The sequence below is a fragment of the Ictidomys tridecemlineatus genome, chromosome 10, assembly GCF_052094955.1.
Source record: "Ictidomys tridecemlineatus isolate mIctTri1 chromosome 10, mIctTri1.hap1, whole genome shotgun sequence".
NCBI lineage: Eukaryota > Metazoa > Chordata > Mammalia > Rodentia > Sciuridae > Ictidomys > Ictidomys tridecemlineatus.
Window position 1 is genome coordinate 33,562,746 of NC_135486.1, and position 14,950 is coordinate 33,577,695.

Consider the following 14,950-nt stretch of genomic DNA (forward strand, 5'->3'; position numbering starts at 1 on the left):
AAGAAATTCTCCTAGAATTAACTAATTACTATCTTTTTAAGGTATAAAAATGTAATCTTCACCCAGGACTTTAAAACGTTTTAAAAATTAAGGGTTTTCCCGTCGCGACTATGTAATTAAGCTAGAAATTTCGGGCATCTAGTTAACCCACTAATTCTCGCTATGTTGTGTGTTCCGAGGCGTTGTCCGGGTAGGCTACCTCAGACTCCGCCGGAAAGGTTCCGGACAGGTGCTACTTGTAGGAAAGCGGGAAAGGTCGGCCCCTAATGCCAGCGACTTGGAGCTCCGCTAATGTCAAGGCACTTACTTACCCTGTATGTAGAATAGTTATCATGTATCTGACTCATTTTCGTGAAAACTATTTCACCCTTGTAAAGATATGCCATTGATAACATTTGTTAGGCCTTTACCTAAGGTTTTGTTTTACCTTGTACCCAGAGTTGACTTGGACACTATGAAAGAGAATTGGAGAAATGGACTGAGTTCCCCGGGAGAGGTCCATCAGACAACTGCGGTGACATACACAAAGCAATTAGCGAAGGCCAGCTGATGGTAACTACGCGGGGCGGGGGACGGCTTATGTAAACCATTTCCGACCCCGGATGCCGTGGGCTTTTACGAAAAGGAAAGAACCCAGCTCGGTAGCACACTTAGGAGGATCACAAAGTTCAAAGCCAGCCTCAACAACTTGGCAAGGCCCTGTCTCAAAATTAAAAAAAAAAAAAAAAAAAAGCTAGGGATATAGCTCAGTGGTAAAGTGCTCCGGGTTCAATCCCCAGTTACACCCCACCCACCCCAAAAACAAAAGCGTGGGGAGAAAGGAAAGTTGCTGCAGAAACTCAGGCTTGGTCTCCTATATAGATACAATAGTCCCTGCTCTACCCCTAACTCATTCTATCCCTTGAGCAATGTTTTTATCCCCTGTTTCTCAGGAAATCGTAATAATAGTACTTAAAAATATTATCATGAGGATTAAATGAGTTAACACATGTGAAGCACCTAAAATAGCAAATGCTCAATAGATATTAGCTGTTATTTATAAGTCATTTTCCCCTACATTTTGTCACTTCCTTGAGACCATTAGGGTAGGTGTTAACCTCATTTAACCAGATACTGTAATTAAGGACCAGAAATATTAGGTAATTTGTGTTCCTTCAAATATCAAAACATTCTCAAAATGCCATCTAAAATGCCAACAGTAGTATATAGGATTATTTATGCACACTCTTGCAATCATTCGTTATTAAGTCTCTTAAAATGCCTATTGGATAAATGGAAAAAAATGTCATTGTTACCTGTAACAAGAATGTTACATCCTGATGAGGGGGAATGAACAACTTTTCATGTGTATACCTGTTTTGGTTTGGTTTGGTTTTTCCTCTTCAAAGAAAAGTGGCTGGTGTCCTTTGCTATTTTTTGGATGGGCTATTAATCTTGTGAGATTTTAAAGCAAGGGCTAATATAATCAGATTGGTGTGTATAAAATATAATCCTGCAACTCCCAGCTACTAGGAATGTGGAGGCAGGAGGATCACAAATTGTATGGTAGCCTCTGCAACTTAGCCAGACCCTGTCTCAAAATAATATTAAAACCAAAAAAGGGCTGGGGGTGTAGCTCAGAGGTAGAATGCTTACTCCAAAGAAGTCCATAAATAAATAAAAATGAAAATAAAGCATTTTTTTCTTTGCAATATTGAAGATAGAATTCATGGCCTCGTGCCTGCTAGGCAAATGCTCTGCTACTGAGCCACATCCCCAGCCCTAACATGTTTTTCATTTTTTTTTAACCCACTCCACCAGAAAGCTACACCTCCAGCATAAGAAATAAAACACTTAAGGACATTGCCAAATAGGAATTGATTTGAGAGGTGGAAAGTCTTTAGGAGTTTACAGCTGAAGTCACATGGAGATAAGAGGAAGACCTTCTACGATGGAGAACCACCATAGAGGCCGCGTGCTGTGGCTGTAATCCCAGTGGCTCAGAAGACTGAGACAGGAGGATCATGAGTTCAAAGCCAGCCTCAGCAACAGCAAGGTACTAAGCAACTCAGTGAGACTCTCTCTCTACCTAAAATACAAAATAGGGTTGGGGATGTGGCACAGTGGCCGAGTGACCCTGAGTTCAATCCCCAGTACCACCCCCCCAGAAAAAAACATAATAGAGGAGAAAAAAAGGCAATCCATTCAAGAGAGATGTAGGAGCCAGGCACAGTGGCCCACTGCAATCCCAGTGACTCTGGAGGATCGCAAGTTCAAGGCCAGCCTGGGCAACTGAGCAACATCCTGTCTCAAAATAAAAAAGGCTGGAGATGTAGCTCAGTGATAAAGCACCCCTGGGCTCAATCCCCAGTATTTCAAAAAGAGAGAGATGGGGCTGGGAATGTGGCTCAAGCGGTAACACACTTGCCTGGCATGCATGCGGCCCGGGTTCGATCCTCAGCACCAGATACAAACAAAGATGTTGTGTCCGCTGAAAACTAAAAAATAAATATTAAAAAAACTCTCTCAAAAAGAGAGAGATGTAGGAGGCAGAATTGATTTTTTAAAAGAGACCTCTAATATGTGAAAATTAATAGCAGCTCATGGGTCTGACATAACTCCAGTGTCTGTAGTTTGCATGGCTGCATTTGCAAGGTATAGAATGCAGGAAAGGGAATGCCTTTGGCAAGGCAGATGAAGACTCTAGTTTCACACAAGTCAGGTTTAAAGAGTGAATGAGAAATCCAAGTGACCGTACTGGCTCAGAATTCAAAGACGAGGTCCAGGCTAAAGACGTACTTTGTTTTCTCACATATTAAGAGCACTTGCCTAGCATGTGTGAGGCCCTGAGTTGATCCCCAACACTACAAAAACAGAGGAAATTAATGATTGCCTGGGAATATTTATATACTTTCAAAGCTAACTCCCAAAGTGTGTGAGGGGGTAAAAACTAGACTAATACCTATTGGAGAAATCAGAGTTGGTGAGGTTTTTGTTTGTTTGTTTTTAATTTTTTTTTCTTAATTATAGATGGACACAATACCTTTATTTTATTTGTTCATTTTTATGTGGTGCCAGAGATCAAACCCAGTGCCTCATGCATGCTGGGCAAGTGCTCTACCACTGAGCCACAACCCCAGCCCCTGTTTGTTTTGATGCTGGGAATTGAATCCAGAGCACTTAACCACTCAGTCTCATCTCCAGGTCTTTTTATTTTTTATTTATTTACTTATTTTGAGACAGGGTCTCACTGAATTGCTTAGGACCTTGCTAAGTTGCTGAGGCTGGATTTGAACTTGTGATCCTCCTGCCTTAGCCTCCCAAACTTCTGGGAAAACAGGCATGTGCCACCACATCCACTGGAAATGGAATTTTTTAAAGATAATCCATTAGAGATACCTGGACCATCTGTGAACCCATCATGCTTTCCCCGACCTCCCCTGACACCAGGGATTGAACCCAGGGAGACTCTACCACTAAGCTACATTTAGCACTTTTTATTTTAAGACAAGGTCTCACTGAATTGCCCAAGCTGGACTCAAACTTGTGATCCTCCTGACTCAGCCTCCTGAATTGCTGGGATTACAGGTGTATGCCATCAGCAAACCCAAGATTTTTAAGAAATTTCTGGGATATGGAAAGTGATTGAGACTATGTTGCAAACATTTAGAACCTTTATGTAGTCACATTTATCAGTGGTTTTCTTTGTTAGAGGTCACTAGCTCAGCTGTCTAGGAAAGAGATAAGTGAGGGAAGTAAAGGAACAAGCTACTCTAAGAGGATAATGGTATGATGCAGAGAAAAAGAGCCCCTGCTAAGGGAAAGCAAGAGACACATTTTCAAGGGTTCCTAGCTCTTCTTTTAGAGGAAACTTGGTGAGGAGTGGGTATGAGAAGATACGTGAGAATGATATCAGTCTGTTAATCTCAAGAAGGTTTATGGCAGTCTTGTCATTTTGAGGAATCTTAGGTTGACATGGTCGCCAATATCTGATCAATAGATAATGCTGGAAAGCCCTCTAAGTTACAGGTGTTTCAAAATATCATATCTCCCTTTGCTTAATCTATTTATTGGTGGGTGAACTGACAGTGCACAAGGAGATATACAGATTTCCCAGAAATGTAGGAGTGACAGGCTTAGGAGAGACACTGGCTTGGGCAGTGACAGGCCTGGAAAAGTATGCCGAACTTTAAAATTATATTTCTTTCTCTGGAGGCTAGGGCAGGAGGATCACAACTTTGAGGTCAGCCTCAGCAACTTAGCAAGACCTTGTATCAAAACAAAAAGGCCTGGGGATGTAACTCAGTAGGAGAGCACCCCTGAGTTCCAACACCAATACCAAAAAAAATTTTTTTTAAATTTCTTTTGCCCTTTCTTTATGTTTCCTTTCTATCTATTTTTTATTTCTTATATTCTACCACAATTTTTTTTTACAGAGAGAGAGAGAGAGAGAGAGAATTTTTAATATTTATTTTTTAGTTTTCGGTGGACACAACATCTTTATTTTTATGTGGTGCTGAGGATTTAACCCAGCGCCCCGTGCATGCCAGGCGAGCATGCTACCGCTTGAGCCACATCCCCAGCTCCATTCTACCACAATTCTTGGTGACCTCCATACCCAAGTAATTTTATCCAGTGCCTTGGTCTTGTGGTCTTTGCCCTCTCCCTTCCAGTCAACTTTTTCCTTCACTCCAGCCTCTCCCAGGATCATATGCTTGTCAGTATCAATAACTGTACCACCTTTGAAATCTCAGTTTCAAACATTCCCATCCTCCAACCCCCACATCTTATTCTTGTGGTTCACTTACTGTGGACTCACAGTCAAGAAGTCTGCAGTCTCATCAAGATCACCACAACCTCAAGTCTAATTTTGCTCTCTGCCAGTCCTCTCATGTTCTCTCTGCTCATCTTATGAAGCTTAGATTCTGTGGTCCTTCAGTATAATTCTTCCCTTGCACACACCTTACCTACCTATTCTTTCTCCTTTCACTACTCCTCATGAGCTGCAGTCAAGGGCTGGGGTCAGGTTGGTAGCACAGTAGTGGAAGGTATACTTAGTATGCACAAGGCCATGTATTTGGCCCCCAGCACACACTTACCAAAAAAAAAAGTTTTAGTAAAAACATAACATAGGAGTAGGGTGTGGTAGCGCACACCTGTAATCCTAGCAAGTTTGAGGTTGAGGCAGGAGGATCATAAGTTTGAGACTAGCCTCAGCCACTTGGCAATGCTCTAAGAAACTTAAAAAGACTCTATCTCAAAATAAAAAATAAAAAGGGCTGTGGATGTATGTGACTTAGTGGCAAAACACCCCTGGGTTCAATTACCAGTAAAGAAACAAAAATAAAACATGTGACATAAAATTTACCATTTAGGAGGCTGAGGCAGGAGGATTGCAAATTCAAAGCCAGCCTCAACAAAAGCAAGGTGCTAAGCAGCTCAATGAGACCCTGTCTCTAAATTAAAAACAACACAAAATAGGGCTGGGGATGTGGCTCAGTGGTCAAGTGCCAGAGTTCAATCTCCAGTATCCAAAAAAAAAAAAAAAACCCAAAAAACAAAAAATTACCATTTAAAGTGTACAGTTCAGTAGTGTTAAGCATAGTCATACTGTTGTGTGACAGAGCCTTTTCATATTTAAAACTGACATAACACATCCAAAAGCTGCTCACTTTTTCTTCTCCCATCGCCCTTATTAGCAGCAATAGTGATGGGTTTTATCTCCACTTTGGCTGGACCACAGTGCCCACATACATGGGTAAACATTTTTCTGGATGATTCAGTGAGAGTGTTTTGGATAAGATTAACATTTAAACCAGTGGCCTTTGAGTGAAGCAGACTGCCTTTCATAATGTGGGTGAGCATCCAGTTGAAGGCCTGAATGGAACAAAAGACTGATCTTACCCCCAAACCCCCAAGCAAGAGGAGAACTGGGCAGCAGATAGCCTTACAATCTGAAGGCTTGAACGGCATGCAGCATGGGCTCTTCCCCAGGTCTCCAACCTGCTGGCCCCCCTGAAGATTGGAGACTTGACAATTCCCATAATCATGTGAGTCATTATCAACTCAGCCCAAAGTGTCTCTCTTTACACACACACACACACACACACACACACACACACACACATGGTTTAATTTCTCTGAAGAATACTAATATACCACCTTTCTATTTTATGTTTCTTTGAATTTGACTTTTTCCAATACCTCACATCAAGGGGATAATACAATACAGTGTTTTGTGTCTGGCTGTTTCACTTAAATCATGTCTTTAAGGTTCATCCATGTTGCAGTATACATCAGAATCTGCTTCCTTTATAAGGCTCAGTAGATTCCTTGAATATTGCCACAACAACATACATATTTGTATACCACAAATATATATTTATTTTGCTACTGTATCAGGTTCCTGGAAGGAAAAAAGATGGCATATGCAAAAGGGGGAACTGATGAAGGAAGCTATTTAAGATATAAGCAAGCCAGGTGTGATGGAGCATGTCTATAGTCCCAGTAACTCAGAAGACTAAGGCAGGAGAAACACAAGTTCAAGGACAGCCTCAGAAACTTAGACATTGTCTCAAAAGGAAAAAAAAAAAGTTGGATGTTGGTTATGTAGCTCAGTGGTAGGAAGTCTTGCCCAACATGTAAGAGGCCCAGATTTACTCTTCAGTTAAATAAATAAATAAGCAGGATTATGGGAAATTTAACAAGCATCATAGGACTAACAGCAAGGGCAAGCTGTCACTCCTAGGCCTGATAGGGTGCAGGGAAGAGTGGTTACTAGAATGGGTACTGTGAGATCCACAGCTGCAGGAAGGAGAGAGGGCCATCAGACAGGAAGGCAGGCATTATCAACACTGCCTGGCTGGGAGTGAGCTAGATGAAAATTCCCCAGCCCTCTCTTCTGCCACCTTCCATATCCTCAACAGGTCCAAAAGAAACTACTGGAAGCCTCAAGACAAAAGACCACAGAGGCCAGCAGGCTGAGGCAGGAGCTGGGTGAGAAAGTGGAAGAGTGAACTCAGGGGGCATTAAAAGTCCCTGTCGTGTCAGACACTGAACAAAACTTCTGTACAGTGCACTTGCCCTCTTCTGCTTGTAGTCTTAAAGGGAAAAGTGGACTTTGATCAGTGAATCATGAGAAAGCGAAAGGCCTACTGTAGAAATGCTGGACACCTCCCACCCCATTCCTTAAGTCCAAGGCTCCTCTCTTCCCACAGGTCCCTCTCCACAAGGACTCTCAGCTATAACTAGGCAGTCTCCTGTCACATACTGCTGGGAAACTCAGAAGGACTGTGCTCTTGCTGGTGTGTGACACTGAAGCCAGAATTAGGCAGTGTAGATAGGTAAATCGAGTCAGGTCAGATCAAGGAGGCCAATTTTTTTTTTTAAATAACTTTATTTATTTTTATGTGGTGCTGAGGATCGAACCCAGTGCCTCACCCCTGCTAGGATAGGCAAGCGCTCTACCTCTGAGCTACAGCCCCAGCCCAAGGAGGCCAATTTTGAGAGTCTGGGAAGTTGGAGACTGTCCCCTGAGGGATTGAAATGTTCATTTCTTTAGAGTTTATCAAGAACCTGCCCCTGCTCCAACCTGTAGCCAAGGTAACCTGTCCCAGAAATTTCCCCTCCCTACAGGGATCTATAAGGTTGTTAATGTGTCCTTGTCTTCTCCACCCTGCCCTTCCCCCTTCAGCCACCTGTTTCCCACCTTTTGGCCATCCCACTGAGCATTCCTGGGCCTAGTCACCTTCTCTGGAAGGAGAAAGATAAGGGGGAAAGGCAGGAGAACAAAGGAAGCCTAGGACATATAAAAGGACAGAAAATCTCACTTCTTGGGATATCATGATACCAGCCATGTTCCCCTCTCCCTCGTGGGAGAAGTCTGTGTTACCCCTTTTTAAATAAACCCTGCTTCATATGCTTGCCTCCGCGTGCTTCTCTAATGTTCAAACTTCAACATGTGGGGAAGCAGGGCTCATCACTGGTAACCAGCGGTATCATATTTGAAGGTCCCACCAAGGTTTACCCCAAGGTAAGCTCCTCTCCATGCACCCCACATCTGTTTGAGGTGCATCTTTCTCTCTCTCTCATTTTGGAGGATGATGGGCACCTGTCAGCTATTTAAATGCAGTTAGTGCAGCCATCAGGTGAGAGGTTTCCTGGCCTGGGTAGCTCTCAATCACCTGCTCAATACAGAGCAGGCATTTAGTTCTGCTGCAGCCGCTTCCTACTCTTCTGTCCAAGCCTGGAGAGCAATTGGCGTGAGTACACAGTGTCCCTAGTCCCAATCTGCCTTGGATAAGTGGAGGTGGATGAAGGAGTATGGAACAACTGCAGAATTTCTGGTCTGGGCTACACTCAGGCCAAAATCCTAAGGTTCCTTCTCGCGAATCCCCTCCCCACTGTCTTAAGGGGTATCTAAGGTGATCGGTAGATGAATGGCACTGAGGGAAAGTCCCAATTATATTTGCCTCCTGAGGGCCACGCAACACTCCCCACCCCCACATCCAATCCCTCCTGGATGCTCCTTTCCTTCACCAATCAAAAACACTAGCAATTCTTCAGCTTGTAGGACTGAAAGAAAGACTTTGTTGGCATAGTTGGCCTTCACAAGCCAGTTTAAAAATCTCCCATTACTGTTCCTATGCTCAGATGTACTTCAAAGTATTTTTTTTTAAATTGCTACAAGAGGGAGGCACTCTATTTTAACCAACTCCTCCCATAAATTCCTCCAGAAAATGGTGTTTGTTAAGCACTTAACAAACAATAGATGTTCCCCTTACACTCTGGTGATTCCTTTAGTTTGTAGGACAACAGGCACAAAAGGTTAAGATGTATACAATTATCCTCTTTTTTCATGGGTTTTTTATAATCAGGAGTTATAGTGGCACGGAGGAAAGCTGTAGCCCTTAAGTCTGAATCCTCTCAGGGTCTCTGGCACAGGGCAAACTGGGATCTAGCACTTTGTCAAAGGAAGACGGAAATAACTTTGGCAAAGCCAGGAGATGAGAGATGGGTTTTCTGACTGTAATGAAGCTCAAGTTTAGGGAGATGTCCCTAAAATTTCTATCATTCAGGTGGGAGCTTCTCTCAAGTCAGTTTGTAGATTGACCACTAGTCTACATACTGGGAAATTACAAATGATCAGGAAAGTGCTTCATTTTCAAGTGTTGTCAGGCCTAACCTCAATGTCTACCAGAAGAGAAGGCCTTAAGGAATCACCTACTGAGGAAGAGAAATCAAGAGGACCTACCCCCCTTAAAACACTTATTTTTATTAACAAATTCTGGGAAATTTTTGGAGGGTCTAAATACATATATTGGGATGTTTCTAAATACATATATTGGGATGTTTCAAAACTTATACCAGGTGTTTGACCTCACCTGGAAAGATATTAAAGATATTATATTATTACTTAGCCAAACGTTAGCCTCCAATAAGGAGGAGACCACCATCCTAAAGCAAGTAGCTAAAGAATTTGGGGATAGACCTACATCTTGCCCATGCCCCAGCATCACAAACTAGAAACAAACCTAATTATTCATCTAGAGCACAGGCAATTCCCAGAAGCATCCTGACTGGGACCCAAATGATGAACAGGATGCTAGGAAGATGATATATTTCCAAATGTTGGTCCTTGAAGCCCTCAGGAAGATCAGGCAAAAGCCCATTAACTATTGGAAGGTCTCTGAGATTACTCTGGGCCACCAGGAAAGCCCTACCATTTTCATGGAGAAATTTAGGGAGACAATAAAAACACACCACCCTAAATCCTGAATCCACAAAGGGCCACTTACTTTTAAAGGATAAATTTACAAAAAAAAAAAAAAAAAAAAAAAAAAGTTTACTCCTCCTCTGAGTTATTAACAGGTTTTGGAAGCCTTTAAGACATTAAAATGGGGCCTTATTTTGAGCCTCTGTTCTCAACTATGGAGCAAAATTAAGCCTGTTTGTCATTGAGGCTCTAGGAATGGTCATACAAAATAATGGACCTTCTCAGTAAGGAGCTTAATATCATAGCTTTGTTCTCAAAATTAATAGAAAATAATTTTCACCATACAAACTTGTCCAAATACCAACTAGGAAAAAAATGTTCAATTTAAATTGGTTAAATAGATGAAAATAAAGATGTCTCCAAAATTAAATTTACAAGTCTCTCTAGGTGGTCAAAAAAACTAATAAAATGTGATGTCTATAAACTGTCTAATATCCCTTGGTTCTAAAACTTTTCTTCAACAAGGAAGAAATAGCTAATATTGTTCAGTACACTTGTCTGATATTTTGGTAAAATAAGTAAAGTAGATTTGACATGGGATTACTCATAAATATTTTTGTTAGACATCTAATTAATTTACAAGGTTAAAACACTAAATGTTAAATATATCATCAAGTACTCATAACACCTGAATTCCATTGGGTAACATTGATGTTTTCATAAATTGATAAATGAAGAAAAATTGATTTAAAGTTGCTTTGTCATCACTGAAAAAGGTTAATAAAAATTTAAAGTCCCAACAGGTATAATTCTATGTACTTAAACATTGTGTTTTCATAAAATGGTAAACAGATGGGATTCTATATACAAAGGTTTATAGAAGATTTCTGTATACAAAGGCCCAAAAGTTTCAACTGTTTCAACTAAGAGTACTGTAAATAAAATATTTTTATTAAAATGAATAATTTGCCTAAATTCAGAAATTTACAAGGATTGTTTCAAAATATGAACAGAAAAGGAGGCTCACAGATGGAAAGGAGGAATTAGAAGGTTCTAGGTATGAAAAACATTTAATAGAAGGGAAAAAAAAGTGTTTCTGGATAAGAAAGTCTTTATATGATGAAGTGAATAAGAGGGTTTAAGTAAATGATAAAGAAGGTCTGTGTAAGTTGGTTTTATATATATAGGTGAAACAATCAAAGCTATTTTAAGGTTTTATCCCTAAGGTCAAATACTAATACTCATAGAAACCAAAGTTTGATCTATATGTTAAAAAAACAAAAATTTCTTAAAACATTAGTTTACCCATAACATTGTTTATTAAGCTTTGTTTCTTTTCTTTTTTTTTTTTTTTAGAGCAAGTAATCTTAAAGAAACTAAATAACTGGTTAAAACAACAACTGTTATTTTAGAGCATTATACTGTTACTTAAAAGCTAAACTTGACTAATATAAAAACATCATTATAATCATGGTGCTATTACTCTGCTTTGTATATGAAATGTGTTCATATCTTCCAGGTATACAAGTCTTTAAGGTAGAAATTTTAAAAGAGCATTCTATCAAGCTGGTGTTCTCCAAAATAAAGTTGTATAGTAATTTTAGGCTTACAAGAACAACATTGGAGATTTATTTATACCATTTAATGGTCTGGGAAGGGAATAAAGAGATTATATTTAAACTTTATATCATATATACATGGCAAAATATCAGGATAAACTAACAAAAGAATAGAGAGTAAAATATTTGGGGAGGATTGAACCAAGGGGCACTCTACCACTGACCTAGATCCTTACCCTATTATTATTAGGGAATTGAACCCAGAGACACTTTACCATTGGGGATTGAACCCAGAGACTTCACCACTGAGCTATATCCCCAGTCCTTTTTATTTTTTGAGACAGGGTCTCACTAATTGTGGAGGCTAAACTCAAACTTGTGATCCTCCTACCTCAGCCTCCTAAGTCATTGGGATTACAGGCATGTGTACCATACTAGAGAAAGTACAATTTACAAACAAACACATAGAAGGGATGAATTGACAAAAAATTTATTTCAAAATAAGACCCCACCCCCATCCCACCCCACCCCCCAAAAAATCAAGACAACTGAAAAGCACAAAACTCACTGTTTGTTTGTTTGTTTATTTGTGTTGGGGATTGAACCCAGGGCCTTGTGCATGCAAGGCAGCACTCTACCAACTGAGCTATATCCCCAGCCTAAAACTCATCATTTAAAACTCACATGTTTCCAGACTGAATTCTAAAAACTTAACTATTCATGTTTTAGGAGAGATATAATTAAAAAGTTTGTAAAATGAAAACAGAAAAGCTGAAAGTAAAATGATATAAATAATAAAATAATGACATCATTATCAGACAAAATAGATTTTTTTTTTTTTTTTGTAGTACTGGGGATTGAACCCAGGGGTGCTCTACGCTGAGCTACATCCCCAGCCCATTTTTAATTTTGAGGCAGGCTCTCACTAAGTTGCTTAAGACCTTACTAACTTGTGATCTTGAACTTGTGATTCTCCTGCCTTAGCCTCCCTAGCTGTTAGGATTACATGTGTGCACCACCATGCCTGATTTTTATTTTTTAAGACAGAGTCTAGCTGCTCTAGGTCCCAAGCTGGAACATGGAGTTTTTTTGGTACTAGGGATTGAACCCAGGGGCACTTTAGCACTGAGCAACATGCCCATCCCTTTTTTTTTTTTTTTTAATATTTTTTTTTAGTTTTCGGCGGACACAACATCTTTGTTGGTATGTGGTGCTGAGGATCGAACCCAGGCCGCACGCATGCCAGGCGAGCGCGCTACCACTTGAGCCACATCCCCAGCCCCAATGCCCATCCCTTTTTATGTTTTATTTTGAGACAGGGTCTTGCTAAATTCTTGGGGTTGGCCTAAGCTATCGAGGTTGGCCTCAAACTTGTTGCTGGGATTACAGGCGTATGCCACTGTGCCCAGCAAACAGTCTTCTTACGATGAAAAATCTTGAGAGATTTAGCAGTGCTTCCCAAGATCAAGTTGGGACTTCTCCATGTAAATGAAGGCACCAATCAGTCAATCCTCTTTTATGATCTTGTCCCACAGTCATGCCAGAAGAGTAAATGGATATGGAGCTGCCCAAGAAGTGATCTGTACTGCCATCTGTCACCAGGACCTGTCCTGAATCTAGGTCCCTTTTCTAACTGTCTTTGATTACCTTTCAGGAATGATATCTCCACTAAATACAGTTTTTAGCAAGCAGGCAAACCTAGATGTCTGTCCCCAGCTCTTGCCACCACCATGGAATCTGAAGGGGATAAATCTTTTCCAATTTTGAACTAATACAGGTTTAGAAATGGGCCTGGGACCTATGCAGGGCCAGTTGGGAAAACCCTCCACACCATGTCCTATGAGGGAGTAAGGTGTTCATCACAGGCATAAGGAGACCTTGGCCATAGCCTGCAAAGCTGCCCTACTTCCTACTCAATTCGGTGAGCCTGATCTCCGTTTCCTATTGATCTTGTGAACTCCTAATATCTTTTCAATAAATACTTCCTTTCTCCTAAATCAGCCAGACTTCATTTTCTTAAATTATAAGAGAAAGAGATGAGTCCCATAATTTGTCACCAATTGCCAGACATTAATATTGCCTATAACTTTTTCATTCAACCAATAATGATGCAATAAACACCCTTTTATAGATTTGCACATTTCTGCAAACATTTTTACAGATAGGGACCACCTAGAAAGCATTCTGGGGGGAAGTGAAGGGAAAGGGAAAAATAATTCAAGGGGAGAAATGAATTACAGTAGAGGGGGTAGAGAGTGAAGAGGGGAGGGGAGGGGGGATAGTAGAGGATAGGAAAGGAAGCAGAATACAACAGACATGAGTAAGGCAATATGTAAATCAATGGAAGTGTAACTGATGTGATTCTGCAATCTGTATACGGGGTAAAAATGGGAGTTCATAACCCACTTGAATCAAAGTGTGAAATATGATATATCAAAAACTATGTAATGTTTTGAACAACCAACAATAAAAAAAAAAAGAAAAAAAGAAAGAAAGCATTCTGGGACAAAGGATACAGTATACATTTAAAGTGTTTATAGGGGGGCTGGGGATGTGGCTCAAGCGGTAGCGTGCTCGCCTGGCATGCGTGATCGCCTGGCATGCGTGATCGCCTGGCATGTGTGCTCGCCTGGCATGTGTGCGGCCCGGGTTCGATCCTCAGCACCACATACAAACAAATATGTTGTGTCTGCCGAAAACTAAAAAATAAATAATAAAAAAATTCTCTCTCTCTCTCTGTCTCTCTCTTTAAAAATAAAAATAAAAAAATAAAGTGTTTATAGGTACTGCCACTTCTGCTGCTCTGGCAGCTTCCCAACATAGGGAAGTGCTCATCCCTACACCACCATGAACAGAGATTTTTAAGTATGTATATTTTGGTAAATTAATAGATGGAAATAGCTTTTTCATTTTCTTATGCATTTACCCAGTTGCTTGCAAGATGAAGATCTTTTCAAATAATTACTAGTGATCTATTTTTAGACAACTTTTTTCTTACTGATTTCTTCATATACTAAGTATGTAAACCTTGTATTTGCTATTTACTGCAATTATCCTCTTAAGATTGGTTTAGGTGTCTTGGATTGTACATAACTTAACATTTTGATCATTTTTTTTCTTTATGATTTCTGGGTTTTCCATCACATTCGAAGAAGTTCTCTGTTCTATAAACAAACATACTTTCATAATGTTTTTTCTTTCTCTTTCTGGTACCAGGGATTGAATGATGGGCACTGACTAAATCCCCAGCTCTTTTTATTTTTTTCTTTTAGAGACATAAACTCGATAAGTTGCCCTGGCAATTCTGCCTCAGCCTCCTGAGTGGCTAGGATTACAGGTGTGTGCCACCGCACCAACTGAGCTTTTTTAAAATTTATTTTTGATATTTTTTAGATGTAAGTGGACATCTTCATTTTATTTTAGTGTGGTGCTGAGGATCGAACCCAGCACCTCATGGATGCTCTACCACTGAGCCACAGCTCCTATTTGTTTGTTCTGATGAGGATTTGAGTCTATTTTTTCTCAGATGGTGCTACAGTTTGTATATGACTCTTGTGTATGTTGCAACTTAAAACTCAAGGTGATGGTAATTAGGGGACTTTGGGAGGTGCCCTATTTTGGATCTTGGACATCCTCCAAAGGTCCATGTGGTAAAGGCCTGGTTCCTAGTGTAGTGATTTTGGGAGGGGGTGGAAGC

General features: G+C 40.4%; 1 long non-coding RNA gene across 2 annotated transcripts; it reads left to right on the forward strand.

Annotated features, from left to right (window-relative positions):
- The first annotated feature begins 177 nt into the window (after positions 1–177).
- LOC106145018 (uncharacterized) lies at positions 178–13,250 on the forward strand. 2 transcript variants are annotated; one of them, XR_002484443.3, is made up of 4 exons: positions 178–314; positions 439–552; positions 1,801–2,035; positions 6,906–13,250. It is a non-coding gene; the product is annotated as an uncharacterized LOC106145018 (long non-coding RNA). The 2 variants fall into 2 exon arrangements; XR_013426487.1 differs by having other exon boundaries at positions 1,801–13,250.
- Positions 13,251–14,950: the final 1,700 nt, after the last annotated feature.